Below are 21,033 nucleotides of genomic sequence, written 5' to 3'. Positions count from 1 at the left end.
TTTATCACAGGAAAGATTATCCTCTAGAATTGAACCTAGGTAGGTGATCTCATCTTTCCTGGTGATAACAATTTATAGTGAAGTCACTGACTTTCTTAAGGTTGATATGGGACCCAAATAGGATGTATTCCGTTTTACCTAAGTGTATGAATAGCTTGTCGTCAGCGAGCCAGGTGCGGCTAATTTATGGAATTTTCTCTGCTGACGACAGTAATGCTATAGCTTAAAACAACACACAAAAAGCACTGAAAAGGTGTGTCGTTGTTTAAGCTATCGCGCCATTTTTTGGACGAATTTGCTCACTGCAGGTGCCGCAGGTTAAACGTTTACAGTATTTATTTCTGTTCAGTGGTTGCAACCGAATATGCAAGTGCCGTTCCGACTTTTATTCGTCCTTAGCATTTTTACCCGTATGGATTCTTCATTCATCACTCCAAGAAACATTTTTAAGTTTTACAATATAACTACAACAATTCTTACTTACTAAAAGTTCAATTTTTGATGTCTGCAGGGGAGATTTCATGCCTATTTGTATGTGCTATCGTTACGTAATCATGCTAGCAATGTCAGCATAAGCAAGTATGCCAACATGTTTATGAATGTCTGTTAGTATTATTAACATACAATGGCATTTTTTTTAAATTATTTTTAGTTTCTCAAATTCCTCAGTAAATTGATCAAAACATCACCGTGGAGTTACTGAGCTGATTGGATAGCTTGACTCCGCAATGACGAGGGTTACTGTCTTGTTTGATCCTCCATTTTACCGCTGTGTTGCAAACACCGTAACGCAAAACAACATTTACAAATGTTTTCTGTGTAAATAGTGAAATTCACAACACATACACTATATTGCAGAGAGTATTTGGCCACCTGCCTTGACTCACATGGGAACTTGAAGTGCCATCCCATTCCTAACCCATAGGGTTCAATATAATGTTGGTCCACATTTTGCAGCTATTAGAGCTTCAACTCTTCTGGGAAGGCTGTCCACAAGGTTGCAGAGTATGTTTATAGGAATTGTTGACCATTCTTCCATAAGCCCATTGGGGAGGTCCAGAAAATAGAAGAAAAACATGTTTATTAGATTTCAATAAAAGTGAAGATAGAACCACGTTACAACAGAAAGCAACAAGCTGTAAACAATAAATTACCAAGCCACTGATGTTGGTCGAGAAAGCCTGGCTCTCAGTCTCCGTTCTAATCCATCCTAAAGGTGTTCTATCGGGTTCAGGTCAGAACTTTGTGCAGGCCAATCAAGTTCATCCACACCAGACTCTGTCATCCATGTCTTTGTGCACCTTGCTTTGTGCACTGGTGCACTGTCATGTTGGAAGAGGAGGTCGTCGGCGTTGTTGGGTGCGGGGGGCGTAGTTAAGAAGGGAGGAGTATATTTACAGCTAGAATTCACCAAGTCAAGTATTTCATATGTGTGTGTGTATATATATATATATATATATATATATATATATATATATATATATATATATATATATATATATAAATATATATATATATATATATATATATATATATATATATGTATATATATATATATATATATATATATATATATATATATATATATATATATATATATATATAGATCTACATCCTGAAAATATGCAAACAAAACTGGGTTTAGATAATTGATATTTCAAACTTCCATAAATAAATCTTAAGGAATATAGTATAACTTGGCTTCTGAGAGCTTCAAAATGTAATTAATAAAATGCTAAAGTTGTTGATAAACAAGACATTATTTTAATAATTAAATATGGTCATTTTAAATGAATTATTATGATCATTTAAAATTAATTACTTCAAATATGTTTGTTTTAATGTATAATTCTATGGCTGGTTGCAATAAGGAGTCAGAAAAAATACAAATAAAAATACAATGAATTTAGATGTTTTTAGCAAAATATAGTAAAAATATATTTAGTTGTTTTTATTTATAAATATATTTATTTTTAGGTAAGATAAACATAATAATACAATTTATCTGTAGTCTGGATGATTTAGTTCTTGTCACCCTGTTGTCCTCCCGTCTCTTCCCCAAGGATGGCTCCATAAGCTGGGTAAACGCCTGGTCTCAATTTTTTTGTAACTGCGGACTGGTCAACGCTTGAAAATTTGTCCGGCTAATAAAAAAATACAATCATGTGTGCTTACGGACTGTATCCCTTGCAGACTGCATTGATATATATTGATATATATTGTTGGAACCAGAAAAAATAATAACAGAAAGAAACAACCCTTTTGTGTGAATGAGTGTGAAAGAGTGTTAATGGGGGACGGAGGTTTTTTGGATTGGTGCATTGTAAGTGTATCTTGTGTTTTTTATGTGCGCAGCTCGTACATCGCCACCCTCTACTTCACCCTCAGCAGCCTGACCAGCGTCGGCTTTAAACGTGTGCGCCAACACGGACGCCGAGAAGATCTTCTCCATCTGCACCATGCTCATCGGCTGTATGCCGGACGCCTCGTATGGAATAACGTGATTGGGCAGGCACGCTGTTTATATCGTGGGAAAGCGGACGCATGGAGCTGGAGGGGGTGTTGCTTCCAGCTCCGGCTGAAAACCGGGAGATTTTCGGGAGAATATTTGTCCCGGGAGGCTTTCGGGAGATGGGCTGAATATTGGGAGTCTCACGGAAAATTTGGGAGGGTTGGCAAGTCCGGCCTAATAACGTATTGTGATAAAAACGGAAATGCTGATTATCGGTCCTCCTAGACACCAAACTCTATTTAATAATACAACTCTAACATTTGACAACCAAACAATTAAACAAGGCGACACGGTATAAAATCTGGGTGTTATCTTTGACCCAACTCTCTCCTTTGAGGCACACATTAAAAGCGTTACTAAAACGGCCTTCTTTCATCTCCGTAATATCGCTAAAATTCGCTCCATTCTGTCCACTAAAGACGCTGAGATCATTGTCCATGCGTTTGTTACGTCTCGCCTCGACTACTGTAATGTATTATTTTCGGGTCTCTCCATGTCTAGCATTAAAAGATTACAGTTGGTACAAAATGCGGCTGCTAGACTTTTGACAAGAACAAGAAAGTTTGATCACATCACGCCTGTACTGGCTCACCTGCACTGGCTTCCTGTGCACTTAAGATGTGACTTTAAGGTTTTACTACTTACGTATAAAATACTACACGGTCTAGCTCCATCCTATCTTGCCGATTGTATTGTACCATATGTCCCGGCAGGAAATCTGCGTTCAAAGGACTCCGGCTTGTTAGTGATTCCCAAAGCCCAAAAAAAGTCTGCGGGCTATAGAGCGTTTTCCGTTCGGGCTCCAGTACTCTGGAATGCACTCCCGGTAACAGTTCGAGATGCCACCTCAGTAGAAGCATTTAAGTCACACCTTAAAACTCATTTGTATACTCTAGCCTTTAAATAGACTCCCTTTTTAGACCAGTTGATCTGCCGTTTCTTTTCTTTTTCTTCTATGTCCCACTCTCCCTTGTGGAGGGGGTCCGGTCCGATCCGGTGGCCATGTACTGCTCGCCTGTGTATCGGCTGGGGACATCTCTGCGCTGCTGATCCGCCTCCAGTTGGGATGGTTTCCTGCTGGCTCCGCTGTGAACGGGACTCTCGCTGCTGTGTTGGATCCGCTTTGGACTGGACTCTCGCGACTGTGTTGGATCCATTATGGATTGAACTTTCACAGTATCATGTTAGACCCGCTCGACATCCATTGCTTTCCTCCTCTCCAAGGTTCTCATAGTCATCATTGTCACCGACGTCCCACTGGGTCATTATTGTCACCGATGTCCCACTGGGTGTGAGTTTTCCTTGCCCTTATGTGGGCCTACCGAGGATGTCGTAGTGGTTTGTGCAGCCCTTTGAGACACTAGTGATTTAGGGCTATATAAGTAAACATTGATTGATTGATTGATTGATATTGTCACGATCAAAAGTTTACATACACTTGTAAAGAACTATCTTGAATGGCTGTCTTGAGTTTCCAATAATTTCTACAACTCTTACGTTTTTGTGATAAATTGATTGGAGCACATACTTTTTTGTCACAAAAAACATTCATGAAGTTTGGATCTTTTATGAATTTATTATGAGTCTACTGAAAAAGTGATTAAATCTGTTGTGTCAAAAGGATACATACAGCAAAGGTAATATTTGGTTACATGTCTCTTGCCAAGTTTAGTTTAGTTTAGTTTAGTTTATTAAAGATCCCCATTAGTCTACACCACAGTGGAGACTATTCTTCCTGGGGTCCAGGCAAAAAACATTACACAATGACAAAACAAAATATTAAAATGCAATACAACATGATCCAATAATAGAATGCCATAATACAAAAATAGCAACAACAAAGAACCCCCCAAAAAATGTTCATACCAATGATAGAAATAGCGTTATATATGTATATATATATATATATATATATATATATATATATATATATATATATATGCAGAAATAAAACAAATAACCAATGGCCTAAAAAATACACATTAGTGTACCAAAGACAAACAATAAGTGACAAAAAAGTACCATCAAACCATTTTCTCCTGCTTATCCCATATTCAATAAAATACTCAATAGTCAATAAAAACAATCATGACATTAGGTACAATCTAGAATAATCTCTTTCCGTAATACTTCTCCTCTTAGTTTATTCTTAAAACCCACTATGCTGGTGATTGATAGCAGATATTGTGGAAGTCGATTCCAGTAAGAGATTGCCCTATACATTACAGTCTTTTTCAAAACATCACTTTTGGGTTTAAGACAGGTGAGAGCACCTCTCAGGGCTAACCTGGTACAATAGTTGTGACTGTCACAAGCAAGCAACAGCTGAAAATACAGATATGAAGGTTTATTGCATGTATAGATCTTTTTTTAAAAATAGAATCAAACTACACACTAGTCTCTCATCAACTTTCATCCATGACAATTCATGATGCATGATCTCAATGCCGGTCCTAAATGAGCAATGTAGAGCTAGTCTGGCAGCTCTGTTTCGGGTAAGCTAGATTTTATTTACATCTTGTTTAGATGCATTACACCAGATTGCTGGGCAGTAGTCAATATGACATTGTATAACTTGCTTCGTAGTTGTGTTAGTTAAAAAATAGGCACTTCTTCTTATGATTGAAATCATTTTGCTCAATTTTGTTACTATATTTTTAATGTGAGTGGCCCAAGAAAGTCTTTCATCTATTGTAACTCCAAGCAACCTGGCCTCTTTAACTTGTTCAATATGAACTCCGTACAGAGAAACATTCAAAGAAATGTTTCACTGCAATAAGGCCCTTTTGGTAGCCATCCACAAGCTTCTGGTTGAATATTTGACCACTCTTCTTGACAAAATCAATGCAATTCAGCTAAATGTGTTGGTTTTCTGACATGGACTTCTTTCTTCAGCATTGTCCACACGTTTAAGTCCGGACTTTGGGAAGGCCATTCTAAAACCTTAATTCTCGTCTGATTTTGCCATTCCTTTAACACTTTTGACGTGTGTTTGGGGTCATTGTCCTGTTGGAACACCCAACAGCGCCCAAGAGCCAACCTCTGGGCTGATGATTTTAGGTTGTCCGGAAGAATTTGGTGGCAATCCTCCTTTTTCATTGTTCCATTTAAAGCACCAGTTCCATTGGCAGCAAAACAGGCCCAGAGAATCATACTACCAAAACCATGCTTGACGGTGGGGTAGTGTTCCTTGGATTAAAAGCCTCACCTTTTCTCCTCCGAACATCTTGCTCGGTGTTGTGGCCACACTGCAAAAAGTCAGTGTTCAGAAACAAGAAAAAAAAAGAAGCGGTTGTGGAGAGGGGCGTGGCCCATGCGTTCCCTGCGGGTGGGGGATGTGCAGGGGCTGGCCACGAAGCGGCAACAGGTGAGTGGATACCTCAGCTGGAACGAGTTATCTAATCACCTGTTCCTTTTTATTTGGCAGCGCTGGAGACCATGAGGGACTGACAAGGAGGAGGCAGACAGCTGAAAAGCAGAAGCCTGAGCTGTTGTATGAAAAAAGAGAAATACAACTGTGAACTCTGTAGCTAGCAGCCGTGTGGTCCTGTCTAACCCAACGAACACGGGTTGGGAGAGGAGGAAACGTCCACAATAGGGCGCCCAACTAAAGATAACCACGTACGGAAAATATATGGGTATATAAAAATAGTAAAGAAAATGTCTACTACAACCCCTCTGGAGGCACTGGGACGAGAGCTGGCCCAGGTGTCAGCGGCGAGCCAGCAGCAGACCCAGCTGCTACAATCCTTGATGGACAGATCAGACTCGTCAGGCGCGAGGACAATGGCGCCCATGCAGCGCATGCTAAAAGCAGAAGACCCGCACACATTCCTAGATGTCTTTGAGGCCAGGTCAAGGTCGTGCAGGTGGCCGGAGGAGGAGTGGGGAGCGAGGCTGCTGTCGCTCCTGGTGGGGGAGGCGCAGCGGGCGGAATTGAGTCTCCCGGCGGCTGCCCGCATGTTATACTCTAACATGCGCCACACCATCCTGGATCAGGTCGGCAGCAGCCCGGAAGACCATCGGAGGAAGTTCCGGGCAATGAGACTTGGCCCAGAAGACCGTCCCTTCGTCCTGGAGCAGCAGTCGCGGGACGCGGCGACCCGATGGCTCCAGCCAAATGGGCAGGACCCGGGAATGCTGGAGTACAAATCTCCTGGAACAATTTATGGATAATATCCCGCCCAGAACCGCCGCGTGGGTGAAGTACCACCGCCCCGCCGATGTCAAGTGACACTGGCCGAGGACCACCTGGCGGTGCACCAAGAGACGATCGCAAAGCCGGCCGAAAGACCCACCCCAGCCCCCCGCCGACGACTCACGCCACCAGACGGAACCACCCTGGAGCAGCGCCAGCTCCCGGCGGGGAAACCCGGAACCATCGAGCAGGGTACCGGCGCTGGGCAAAGAGGGCTTCCCTCACAGACGGCGCCTCAAATACCAGGGCCGGTGTGCTGGGGGTGCGGCCAACCTGGGCACATGCGCCGGGAGTGCCCCGTAATGGAGGTAGGGCAGGTGATGCGGGTTGTCGGGCCACCAGGACCCACCCCCGACCCAGGGGAGTCGTATTGCGTCCCGGTAAGGGTACAATCGGGCGATGGTGGATTCGGCCTGTAAACAGTCCATGATTCACCAAAACCTGGTTCGACCCGGGGCGCTGAGGCAGGCATCACGGGGTAAAATGAGGTGTATTCATGGGGATGTGCACGAATACCCGATGGTGCCAGTGGAAATTTGGTTCGGGGGTCAAAAGCATAGTGTTCAGGTTGCCGCAAGCGCTTTCCTAACGCACCCCATAATTCCGGGAACAAATTGGCCGGGGTTTAACCATTTAGTAGCACCATGTGTGGGGAAGCGTTCACGGACATTAGAACAGGGTAATATCCGGGCAGTACTTGCTGGCGACGCGGATTCATCCGGCGCTGCCGAGTGGGAACCGGCGGGGGCTTCGCCGGAAGCCCCCCGTTGGCAACCCACAGAGGATTTTCCCCTCGAGCAGTTCCGTGATGAAACTTCGCGCACGGCCTGGGACCAGGTGGATTACATTGACAGTCAGCTGGTGCGCCCGGGAAAAAACGCGGGTATTCCCCCACTTTGCGATTGTTCCAGCGCCTCATGGACCGGGTGCTGCGACCCCACACTGCATACACGGCTGCCTACTTGGCTTGGATGATGTCATCATCCAGAGTGACAGCTGGGAAGATCACCTGCAGCGAGTGGGGGCGGTGCGGGAGTCCTAAAGGGGGGCGGGGCTCACCGCCAACCCGGCAGAGGGCGCGGTTGGCCGGATGGAGGTACAGTATCTGGGGTACCACTTGAGGGGGGGGAGGCTGCGGCCACAAGTCGACAAGACAGCGGCGATTGCGGCCTGTCCACCCCCCAAGACGAAAAAAGAGGTGAGGCAGTTTTTGGGACTGGCGGGCTACTACCCCCGATTTATTCCCCGGTTTGCGGACCTGACCAGCCCACTGACTGGCCTCACTCGAAAGGGTGCTCCGGAACTGGTCCAGCGGACGGAGCGGTGCCAGCTGGTGTTTGAGAAGGTAAAAACCGCACTTTGTGAGGAGCCGCTGCTGCACATCCCTAATTTTAACATCCTTTTCTGTCTGCAGGCGGACGCGTCGGGCCGGGGACTGGGGGCATTGTTGACCCAGCAGGTGGGGGGCGTCGACCGGCCCGTGATTTACATCAGCAGGAAACTATCAGACCAGGAGGCAAGGTACAGCACGGTGGAGAGGGAATGCCTTGCCATCCGGTGGGCGATCGGGGCCCTCCCCTACTACCTGTTGGGACGGGCCTTCGGTCTCTGCTCGGACCACAAACCTCTCCAGTGGCTCCACCGCATGAAGGACGCCAATGCGCAGACCACCCGGTGGTACCTCGCATTACAGTCCTACAACTTCCGGGTGATCCACAGGCCAGGCGCGCGGATGGCCGTGGGGTGGGGGGAGGGTGGCGGGGGGGGTGTCCAGCCTGAGTCTGGCGGTGGAGAGATGTGGAGAGGGGTGTGGCCCACGCGTTCCCTGCGGGCGGGGTATGTGCAGGGGCCGGCCACGAAGCGGCAACAGGTGAGTGGATACCTCAGCTGGAACGAGTTATCTAATCACCTGTTCCTTTATTTGGCAGCGCTGGAGACTATGAGGGACTGACAAGGAGGAGGCAGAGAGCTGAAAAGCAGAACCCTGAGCTGTTGTATGAAATAAGAGAAATAAAACTGTGTGAACTCTGTGGTTGGCAGCGGTGTGGTCCTGTCTAACCCGAGGAACACGGGAGGGGAGAGGAGGAAACGTCCACAGCGGTATTTTAGTTGAACAAAGCAAAATTATCCATCAATAGGACAAGAACATTTGGCTTGTCAAGACTTTCCAAAGAAAGTAAAATTAGCTAACTTCAATGAACCCAAAAATACCTTAAAATAAGTATATTCTCACTAATAATAACTGTACTACTATATGAGTACGTATTTTATATTGTTTCATTGAAAATAAAACAGCAAAGTCAATGTTGCTGTCATCTGTTTTAATATGAGACACAATTGTGTCAAAGTCATGATTTTTTTTCATGCTTGAAATAAGAAATTATTACTTTAAACAAATAGTTTATACTTGTGAGTGTTGATGACACATTTTTGCAACAGTTAATATTCTACTTTCAAGCATGTTTTACTCAAGTTAGGTCATAAAATCTCAGCTACAAGCTGTAATATCTTACTGAGATCATTTAGGACCAAAACCCTTAAAACAAGTAAAACACTCTCACATAAAATTTGCTTAGTGAGAAGAATTATCTTATCTGACAGAAAATAGGCAAATATCCCCCTTATTTGAGATATTTAATCTTACTTAGATTTCAGTTTAGCAGTGCAAACAGCTAAACTTTTGTTTCATCTGACATCACATGGACAAATATATGACTTTCGGGAGGAAATTTCTGTGGTCAAAATAAGAGTTGTAGAAAGTATTGGAAACTCAAGACAGCCATAACATTGTTATTTACAAGTTTATGTAAAGTTTTAATCGCAACTGCATATTGTCGTTACAGGAGGATGCAATATATATCACAAATTAGATTTTAGGCCATATCTCCCAACCCTAGTGTGTGTGGTGTGTGTATCGAGGAGTTTGGGGTGTAGAACAACAGATATAGTGAGTGGACTGTACATACGCTGTGTGAGCAAACTTACGATAGCGTTTGGCTGCACCAGAAAGACGGCCAGTAGGGGAGTGAGGAAGCACAAAGAAAATAAAAGTTAAAAGCAGCACACAAAGCCTGGAAGCGGAGAGCTGTTGAATGCCAAGGAAAAGTTATTTCCCAACAGTATATTGGAGAGCTGCTGCTCTTTGTAAACAGAGCCCTCCGACTAGTCTCCAAGCTCCAATCATGTTGTTGTTAGGGTCTTGCTCCTCTTTGTGAACTGCCAACACCTCACCACCGGCACTCTTGGCTCTACTTCCAAAACCAGCCTTCTATTTTACTCCTCACATTAATTTCAGCTCTCATTCCCCTCATGTGCCCTCCAAAAAAAAAAAAGAAATAATGGAAGGTGGGGGTAACACAGAAGCTGGGAAAACACAGACGTAAGCTTCAAGGGGGAAAAGGCCTTTGTGTTCATGCTGTGTTAATAAATCAGGGCAAAAGCAGGGCCTACGTGAGACTGAGGAATGAATATTGAAAAACAATACATATGTTTTGTTTGTTGTCAGCAAGATTAGAAATGCAATATTCCATCACTGGAATGCATAAAAAGCTTCAGCCAAGCCGGGGAGATGGATTGGAGAGAGATAAGTGAATGTGGTAGAGGGGAGAAAGGTGAATTAGTGCATCACCAGAGGGGCAGGGAGAGTTAGGAAATAGAGTCATAAATTAGTAACAGGAGCACTAACAAGCGGCAACCTCCGCCAAGGCTAAAACATTTGTCACCTGCAAAATCAATGACCAGAAACAAAGTTATTTGTGTGGAAAATCAAGTAAAGTTTAATCCAAAAACAATTGCTTTTGGGTCCACGGTGGATTTTCACTGAATCGGGTGTTTTATTGTAATTAATGGAACTCCCAAAAAAATAAAAAAATAAAAAAAAGGAAAACAAACTGCATATATATATATATATATATATATATATATATATATATATATATATATATATATATATATATATATATATATATATTACTTAGGTCAGTGGCAGCTTTTAAAAAGAGAAAGTCCAAGTGGAGCAACAGCACCAAGCAAGAATGATGTCATGCTCACTGCTGCTGGCCTCTTTAGTCGGGGACATAGAAGGACAGAGGTTGAATCTCTAAACATGAATGCATTTTCTAATAATAACAGGAGAAGATGCTTGATTTTTTGCTTGTTGTTTGTATTTTTATTTTAATCATTAAATGTTTGGAAACATTTGAAAAACATTTCAACAAAGTATCTTGTACAAAAAGCTGCAACAATTGAAAATATGGCAAAACGATAAAAAAAAATATATAAGTTAATAATAATTCATAGCGACGGGTTTGTTTTAAATGTATACATTTTTGAGCCTTTTCAAAGAAAATCATATCATAGCAAATAATGCAAATTGATATCTTGGCAGTTTATAGGGGAATCACTGTATATATAAAGTTAAAGTACCAATGATTATCACACACAATAGGTGTGGCGAAATTATTCTCTTCATTTGACCCATCACCCTTGATAACCCCCTGAGAGGTGAGGGGAGCAGTGGGCAGCAGCAGTGATTTAACCACCAATTCCAACCCTTGACGCTGAGTGCCAAGCAGGGAGTTAATGGGTCCCATTTTTATAGTCTTTGGTACAACCTACCGACCTCAGGGTAAACACTCTAAAAACTAGGCCACTGAGTATATATATGTATATATATATATATATATATATATATATATATATATATATATATATACATATATATATATATATATATATATATATATACATATATATTAGGACTGCGAATCTTTTGCAAATCGATTCAATATTGATTCTTGCAGTTTCAAGTCGATAATATATCAATTTTTTTCGATTCAACGCGATTCTCTATTAGAAAACGATATTTTTTTGATTCAAAACCATACTGTATTCATTCAATACATAGGATTTCAGCAGGATCTACCCCCAGTCTGCTGACACACTTTCATAATTATAAAGGACAATGTTTTATAAACTGATTGCAAAAATGCACATTTGTTTTAACTATTAAATGAACCAAAAATAAGACTTATTTTATCTTTGTGAACACATTGGACACGGTGTGTTGTCAAGCTTATGAGATGCGTTGCAAATATAAGCCACTATGACACTATTGTTCTTTTTTTTTAATTTTTTATAAATGTCTAATGAAGGATTTTTAATCACTGCTATGCTGGAATTATAACTAATATTGATACTGTTGTTGATAATATTGATTTTTGTTTCATTACTTTTGGTTTGTTCTGTGTCGTGTTTGTGTCTCCTCTCAATTGCTCTGTTTATTCCAGTTCTGAGTGTTGTTGCTGGGTCAGGTTTGGTTTTGGAATTGGATTGCATTGTTATGGTATTGCTGTGTAGTGGTTTGTTGGATTGATAAAAAAAAAAAAAAAAATACAAAAAAAAAATAATAATACATTTAAAAAAAAAACATTCTAAATCGCACACCATATTCAATTCGATTTGAATTCGAATCAATTTTTTTCCCACACCCTTAATATATATATATACACATCTATAAAATTGTGATCAAAATTATTCAACCCCCACAGAATATTGGTGTTTTAGGAAGTTGGACATTTATTCCGTATTTTGTTTATAGTCATATCAAATAAAGATGCATTCAATAGACAAATGCAACTTGAATTACATCATTATATTTTGTAAAATACCAAACAGTATAATTTCTCTTAATATCTCAGAAAAAATTATTCAACCCCTTGAAGATCATAACTCTTAAGAATATAATTTGAATAATGTCTTTTCAATCAGGTGTTGAAAACACCTGTAGATGTGATTAGAACCATAACGAGCAACAATTAAACTGATTGAAAAAGACTGTGACGCTCAGCTTCTTGTAGATGGTCAATGGTGTATTTGCAACATGGTGAAGTCCAGGGAATGGTCAAAGAAGTCAAGAGAGGAGGTAATTTCCCTTCATAAGAAAGGATATGAATATAAGAAAATAGCAAAGACATTACATATTCCAAGAGACACAGTTGGGAGTATAATTTGCAAATTTAAAGCAAAAGGCACAGTGGAAACACTACCTGGGCGTGGTAGAAAGAGGATGCTGTGAAGCGTACAGTGGGGAAAAACCTCCGGGTAACAGCTGAGGAACTACGACAGGACATTGCAGAGGGGGGAACGCAGGTTTCGTCCCAGACAATAAGGCGCGCACTCCGAGATGAAGGCCTCCATGCCAGAACTCCCAGGCGCACCCCACTTCTAACTACCAGGCACAAGATAAATAGACTCCAGTGTGCCAAAAATCATCTGGACAAACCCCAAAGGTTTTGGGAAACTGTTCTATGGAGTGATGAGACAAAAGTGGAACTCGTTGGGCCTATCAATCAACGTTATGTCGGGAGGAGAAAAAAATGAAGCTTACAGAAAGAAAAACACCTTGCCTACTGTTAAGCATGGTGCAGGGTCAATCATGCTCTGGGGCTGTTTCTCTGCCTCAGGTACCGGGAAACTCCAGCGCGTTCAAGGCATTATGAATTCTATTTCCTACCAGGATATATTAGCTGCAAATGTCATGAAGTCAGTGACGAAGCTGAGGCTTGGGAGATGTTCGACCTTCCAACAGGACAACGATCCCAAGCATACCTCCAAATCAACATCAGAGTGGTTGCAGAAGAAGGGCTGGAAGACTCTGGAGTGGCCTTCACAGTCGCTAGACCTAAATCCTATAGAAAACCTGTGGTGGGACCATGGCCGGCTCTACGCAGGGGCAAGAGGGGGCAGAGCCCCCTTAAATAAATGTCTGGCCCCCTCAAATCAAAATTTGAAAAAGCAAATTTTAATAACTCACAAAATTACTACATTACAAATTGACAAAATTATCTGCACTAGCGGAAAAATCCGCCGAAAAAGGGACACACACGATATAGTAGTGTCGGCTTCCCTCTCATCCCTCCCTCCGCTGTGCGTGTATTCACCATTCCACAGGCTACGCAGCAGACACACACCCGCACACACCCCTCAGCCTTCAGTAAACATCCAATCACTGTTGCAGTATGAAAATAAAAGAAAAGGAAAAGTTGTCTACATTTATCATATACTTGTTATGATGGGTGTATTTGTGTAGTCTTATCTGTCATAAGCACGTTTATCGTCGCGGACTTTCGGTGCTACGGAGTTCCTTTTTTTTTTTTTTTCTACAACTTGACGAGAGCAGTGACAGCGGAGGCTCTGAGCAGCAGTGGTTTGGAAGGCAGAGAGCCTCCACTGTCCCTGTAACAAGCTACAAGTCATTTATGATGCTGTTAATGACGGTAAAAATGAAACATAAGGTATATATCCTGCTTAGCAGTCCTCCTCTGCTGTCCTCTGTTTCGAGCGGAGTCCCTAGCAACGGCCCGTTTTACTTAGCAACGGTCTGGCAATCGACTGCTGGAATGCTTTTTCTGTTGTTTTTCTTGTAATTCTAGTTAGTCAACCTTTAATGTTTCAATCTACAAAGAAATGAGAGAGTGGAGAGAAAGGAGTTTTTGAGCTGTTAAGTTGCCAACCCCCAAAAAAATATACACAAAAAAATATATATATAAAAGAAAAAAATGTTCTACTGTATATCTGTTCTCTTTTATAAATTAGTTTGAGATTCTTTTTTATCATTATTCATCAGACTACCTTTCAGTTTTGTAAATATTGACTGTAGTGTGTGAAGTCCTACTTTGGGTCAACATTTATTTGAGAGTTAGGCCATCCAGTTAGAATAAATGTTATGTTGTTGGTTGATAAAATCTGGATGAAGGATGTTTTATTTTATTCATTTATTTTTATTTTTATTTTTCAGTTTCCCCCTCCTGAGGGATTGCCACCTTATTGTGGTCAGGGGGGTTGCGTGCCTCAGTGAACGTAAGAGCTATACCAGCAGGAGCTTAGTTTTCAGGTGGGACACCCAAGTTGGACAGGTCTGAAGGTAGAGGCCTGACAAAGTGCAATCCACTACTCCAGGTTGGGGTTGGACACATAGCTAAAGACCCATTTCAATGAAGAAAGCATCGTTACTCTAAGCACAGAAAAAAAGTGCTGGAGCATGATGTGTACACATGATGCCCCCTTCACATTTCTGACTGCCCCCTCATATAAGCATGCCTAGAACCGCCCCTGGGTGGGACTTGAAGAAGGCAGTTGCAGCACGCAAGCCCAAGAATATGAATGAACTGGAGGCCTTTGCCCAAGATGAATGGGCTAAAATACCTGTAGATGGTTGCGAGAAGCTTGTGTCTGGTTATGTATCACGTTTGAAGGATGTAATTACTGCCAGAAGGTGTTCTACTAAGTACTAAAGATGGAGGTTGGATAATTTTGTCAATGAGATATTAAAAAAAAAGTCCTTTTTTGGTATTTTGTAAAATACAGTTTTAAAATTTAAGTTGCATTTGTCTATTTGACACATCTTTATTTGATCTGACTATAAACAAAATACGGAATAAATGTCCAACTTGCTAAAACACCAAAATGGTGTGGGGGTTGAATCATTTTGATCACAACTGTGTGTGTGTATATATATATATATATATATATATATATATATATATATATATATATATATATATATATATATATATATATATATATATGTGTGTATATATATATATATATATATGTGTGTATATATATATATATATATATATATATATGTGTGTATATATATATATATATATATATATGTGTGTATATATATATATATATATATATATATATATATATATATATATATATATATATATACATTTTTATATATATATATGTAGGTGTGGGAAAAAAAAATCACAAGACTACTTCATCTCTACAGATCTGTTTCATGAGGGGTTCCCTCAATCATCAGGAGATTTTAATGGAAGCATTCACATACAATGGTTTATATAGAGCACAGAGTGGGTGGGTACAAGCAGGCGTAGGGTGTGGTGATTGGCTCATGTGTTACCTAGGAGGTGTTTCCGCCTGTGGCGGCATGTTGAAATGATTTCACTGCGCTTGTTGAGGGATGATAGCTCTGGATGATATATAATAAACAGTTTCTCTTTTAAGCATAGGTTGCATCTTTTATTACCACTGTTGTAAGGTGTGCTGGATGCAAGAATTTGCCATGTTATTGAATATTCAACATTATGGTCTTTGAGGTTCCAAATGTGTTTGCTGAGTTCTGTAGAATTCTGCAAAGTCTGGTTTCTAAAGGAGGCCTTGTGATTATTCCATCTTGTTTTGAACGCTCCTTCGGTTAATCCTACGTACGTGTCAGATGTGTTAATGTCCTTGCGTATTACCTTTGCTTGGTAAACGACTGATGTCTGTAAGCACCTTCCGTTGAGAGGGCAATCAGGTTTCTTGCGACAGTTACATTCATTATTGGTTTCAGAGTCGTTTAGTCTGGGGGTAGGCAGTCCTTTTGCAATTGCTTTGTTGTGGTTTGAAATGATTTGTTGCATGTTGTTCATACAGCTGTAGCTCAATTTAATGTTGTTCTTGTTGAATATTTTTCTTAGGCTGTTGCCTTTGGGGAAGTGTTTGTCGATCAGAGTGAGGAACTTGCGGCCGATGTTGATTGAGACGTCTTTGCTGAATGGCGGATTGTACCAGATGATGTTGTTTCGTTTTCTGCTCTTTTTTGGTTGGTTTCCTGGAGCGGGTTCATAGGTGAGGGTGAAGTTGTATCCGCTTTCATCAAGTGCTTTCTGGTACGGGGGGGTTGCTTGGTCGAATTCAGCTTTGCTGGATGACAGCATCGATAGCCTTTTATTAATTCCGGTAGGTATTCTTTTGGTGGTGGTGGGTGGGTGGTTGCTGTCATGGTGCACGTATTGGAGTGTTGTGTTGGGTTTCGTGAATGGTTGGTAGCTGTTATTTCTCAGGTTGAAAGTGACGTCGAGGAAGTTGACGGTTTGCTTGTTGGCTTCAATCGTGATCCGTAGGCCGTTTTCTTTGAAGATTTGGTATATGCGCTTCTTGGTGTTCTCGCTGCTCCTTGGTGAGGCGCGGCACACTGCCAGTCCGTCATCACGGTAAATACCAAGGTTCAGGTTGAGGCTAGCAAGCTGGGAGAGGAGGAAACTCCCAACGAGTTCGCACGTTTCTGCTCCGTCAAAACTCCCCATAGTGACGTCAAATGTTGAATTGTTCTTTTTTTGCCATGGTGTACTGTTGTGGATGAGTATGGAGTTCTTTGCGTGGATGATGATGTTTCTTTCATTGCCCGTGATTGAGTCGTAGTCCGAGGCGAAGTTTAGTGCTTGGGTCAGTAGGTCTTGCGTGATGGAAGGGTAAAATTATTCGATGTCGAAGGAGATAAGGTTGTGTTGTTGTTTGTCTTGGATGTTGTTAAACCATTTGATTACTGCTGCTGTATTTCTCCATTGGTTGAGTGGTGTTTTGTCCTTGATTTTTGCGTTGATTCTGTCCAGGATTATTTTGCTGATTTTTCCTATTTCGGATTTAGTTGGGTTTATTAGTCGGCATGTTGGGTTATTTGCGAAGTTGGGTTTGTGGTCCTTCAATGTGATGAAGGCTTCTTTGTTGGCTGTGGTGTCCACATCATCTCCTGATGATTGAGGGAACCCCTCATGAAACAGATCTGTAGAGATGAAGTAGTCTTGTGATTTTTTTTCCCACACCTACATATTGCGCTCTACCACGGTATCGAGCACTATTCTCTGGATAATCCTATCAAGACTTATATATATATATATATAAATATATATATATATATATATATATATATATATATATGTGTGTGAAGCAAAAATATGATGTGTAATGTGTAATGTGTCACTCCTGTAAGTTTATGTTTTGGTTTTGGTCAGGTTATGTTTAGTTTTTTGGACATTTAAGTTCTGTCTTGGCACTTCCTGGTTTGTTTTCGTCTCCATGCCAACTCATTACTTTTCACCTGTCATGTCACGTCCCTGTCCTCAGCCTCACACCTGTTTTCACTAATTATCATAGCTACTTAAGTCACTCTTTTTCTTGTCTTCATTCTGGAGTCTTCACACACGCTACCCATGCTGCACCTCCTTCATACCCTCGTCCATATTTCCTTGCCATGTAAGTTTTTGTATTTATGCCATTGTGCTAGTTTTGTTTATAGTTTATTATTATTCATGCCAATCGAGCAAGTGTTTTTTTTTCACGTTTGTAGTTTGCAGCATTTATGCTAGTCTTTTGTTTGTTCATAGCCAAGTGTCTGTACCTCCTTGTGAGCGCCCTTAGTATGTTTATTTTTTATTATAGTGTTTAAATAAACAACGATGTACTCACAGTCACGTCTCGCCCGTGCAAATCATTCTCTGCATCGAAGAAACAACTTTAAACCAAGCCTAGTTGTGACATAATGTATATATATAAATATATATATATAGATATACATACAGGTGCTGTTCATATTATTAGAATATCATGAAAAAGTTGATTTATTTCAGTAATTATATTCAGAACGTGAAACTACATATTATATCAATTCATTACACACATAGTGATATATTTGAAATGTTTATTTCTTTAAATGTTGATGATTAGTACTGACGATTACTGAAAATCCCAAATTCAGTATCTCAGAAAATTAGTTACGACTAGTACCACAAAATATTTTTTAGAAATGTGGGCCAACTGAAAAGTATGAACATGGAAAGTTTCAGCATGTACGGCAATCAATACTTAAATGCAGCTCCTTTTGCCTGAATTGCTGCAGCAATACGGCGTGGCATGGAGTACACCAGTCTGTTGCACTCCTCAGGTGTTATGAGAGCCCAGGTTGCTTTAACAGTGGCCTTCAGCTCTTCAGCATTGTTGGGTCTGGCATCTCGCATCTTCCACTTCACAATACCCCATAGGTTTTCTATGGGGTTAAGGTCAGGTGAGTTTGCAGGCCAATCAAGAACTGGGATACCATGGTCCTTAAACCAGGTACTGGTAGATTTGGCACTGTGTGCAGGTGCCAAGTCATGTTGGAAAATGAAATCTTCACCTCCATAAAATTGGTCCGCGGCAGGCAGCATCAAGTGTTCTAAAACTTCCTGGTAGACTGCTGCATTGACCCTAGACCTCAGGAAACACAGTGGACCAACACCAGCAGATGACATGGCACCCCAGACCATTACCGATTGTGGAAATATGACACTGGACTTCAGGCAACGTGGATTCTGTGCCTCTCCTGTCTTCCTCAAGACTCTGGGACCTTGATTTCCAAAGGAGATACAACATTTACTTTCATCTGAAAACATAACTTTGGACCACTCAGCAGCAGTCCAGTCATTTCTGTCTTGAGCCCAGGCGAGACGCTTTTGACGTTGTCTCTTGTTCAAGAGTGGCTTTACACAAGGAATGCGACTGCTGACGCCCATATCTTGCATACGTCGGTGTGTGGTGGTTCTTGAAGCACTGACTCCACCTGCAGTCCACTCTTTGTGGATCTCCCCCACATTTTTGAATCGGTTTTGTTTGACAATCCTCTCCAAGGCGCGGTTATCCCTCTTGCTTGTACACTTTTTTCTACCACATCTTTGTCTTCCCTTCGCCTCTCTATTAATGTGCTTGGACACAGAGCTCCGGGAACATCCAACCTCTTTGGCAATGACCTTTTGTGTCTTGCCCTACTTCTTTAAAGTATCAATGGTCATCTTTTGGACAGTTGTCAAGTCAGCAGTCTTCCCCATGATTGTGTGTCATACAGAATCAAAACTAGAGACCATTTAAAGGCTTTTCCAGGTGTTTGGAGTCAGTTAGCTAATTAGAGTGTGGCACCAGGTGTCTTCAATATCTGACTTTTTCACCATATTCAAATTTTCTGAGATGTTGAATTTAGGGTTTTCATTGGTTTTCAGCTATAATCATCTCCTTTTTGGCCAAAAAACACTTGAAATGGATCAGTCTGTTTGGAATGAATGTATACATTCTACAAGTTTGACTTTCTAAATGGAATTAATGAAATAAAACAACTTTTTCTTGATATTCTAATAATATGACCAGCACCAGGGCTTCACGGTGGCAGAGGGGTTAGTGCGTCTGCCTCACAATACGAAGGTCCTGCAGTCCTGGGTTCAAATACAGGCTCGGGATCTTTCTGTGTGGAGTTTGCATGGTCTCCCCGTGAATGCGTGGGTTCCCTCCGGGTACTCCGGCTTCCTCCCACCTCCGAAAACATGCACCTGGGGATAGGTTGATTGGCAACACTAAATTGGCCCTAGTGTGTGAATGTGAGTGTGAATGTTGTCTGTCTATCTGTGTTGGCCCTGCGATGAGGTGGCGACTTGTCCAGGGTGTGCCCCGCCTTCCGCCCGATTGTAGCTGAGATAGGTGCCAGCGCCCCCCGTGACCCCAAAAGGGAATAAGCGGTAGAAAATGGATGGATGGATGGATGACCAGCACCTCTATATATATATATATACACACACGTATAAATATATATATATATATATATATACACACATATATATACATATATATATATATACATATATATATATATATATATATATATATATATATATACACACACATCTATATATGAAGCAAAAACATGATGTGTAATGTGTAATCAGGATTATTCTTCTTTGTACTTTGTAAACACTTAACAGATTCTTAAACTGGATCAGAGGTTGGCCGAGAGTAAGGACCGGCATGACTTGCGTCGTGCTTGACCAGACGGACAACGGTCAATGGAGTAATTGGAATGCACAGTGCTTGATATCATCATGGGCTAATACTTTACTGATAATTTGGCTGTCTATTCGTAGTTCAAATGATTGTTATTGTTTATCAGTCAGTACAGCTTTCTGTCCTACTGTATTGTAAGCAAGGAGCAAAACATTGTGTCACCATGCCAGAAAAGTTGTTCCTTAAAAATAAGAGTCAGTTTATAGCGGAACCAATGGGGGCTCTTGTATTTTGCCCATGAAATCAAATAAGTAATCATTCAAAAACCACCAACAATAATTCATTTTGTGACTTGAATATTAAGTATTAGTAATATTTTTATTATAAGCGTTAACGCAGACAAACATGCCGTTATCACTAACGTGTTTGCCTATGTTTACGTCATCAAGTGGTCTGCTGCTTACTTGCTCCCTGTATGTTTATTCTAGATCATCAATCAAGCATCTCACCTGGACAGAAGAAGTCTGAGTAGGTATTCCGACAAGTTGGAACACTTTGACAGCCATTTAGGACTCGGAAATGGCCGAAACGACACAAAACACGTTTGGATTACGATTTTGAGACATTTTTCATTTAAACAGGGATAAATGAAAATCTCAGCAGTCAGCATCCTAATGACAGAAGACGTCTGCAGTGAGTAATAATCACTAATGACGAAAGAATATGG

Source organism: Nerophis ophidion, linkage group LG01, assembly GCF_033978795.1.
Source record: "Nerophis ophidion isolate RoL-2023_Sa linkage group LG01, RoL_Noph_v1.0, whole genome shotgun sequence".
Classification (NCBI taxonomy): Eukaryota; Metazoa; Chordata; class Actinopteri; order Syngnathiformes; family Syngnathidae; genus Nerophis; species Nerophis ophidion.
Note: the sequence above shows the minus strand (reverse complement) of the source record.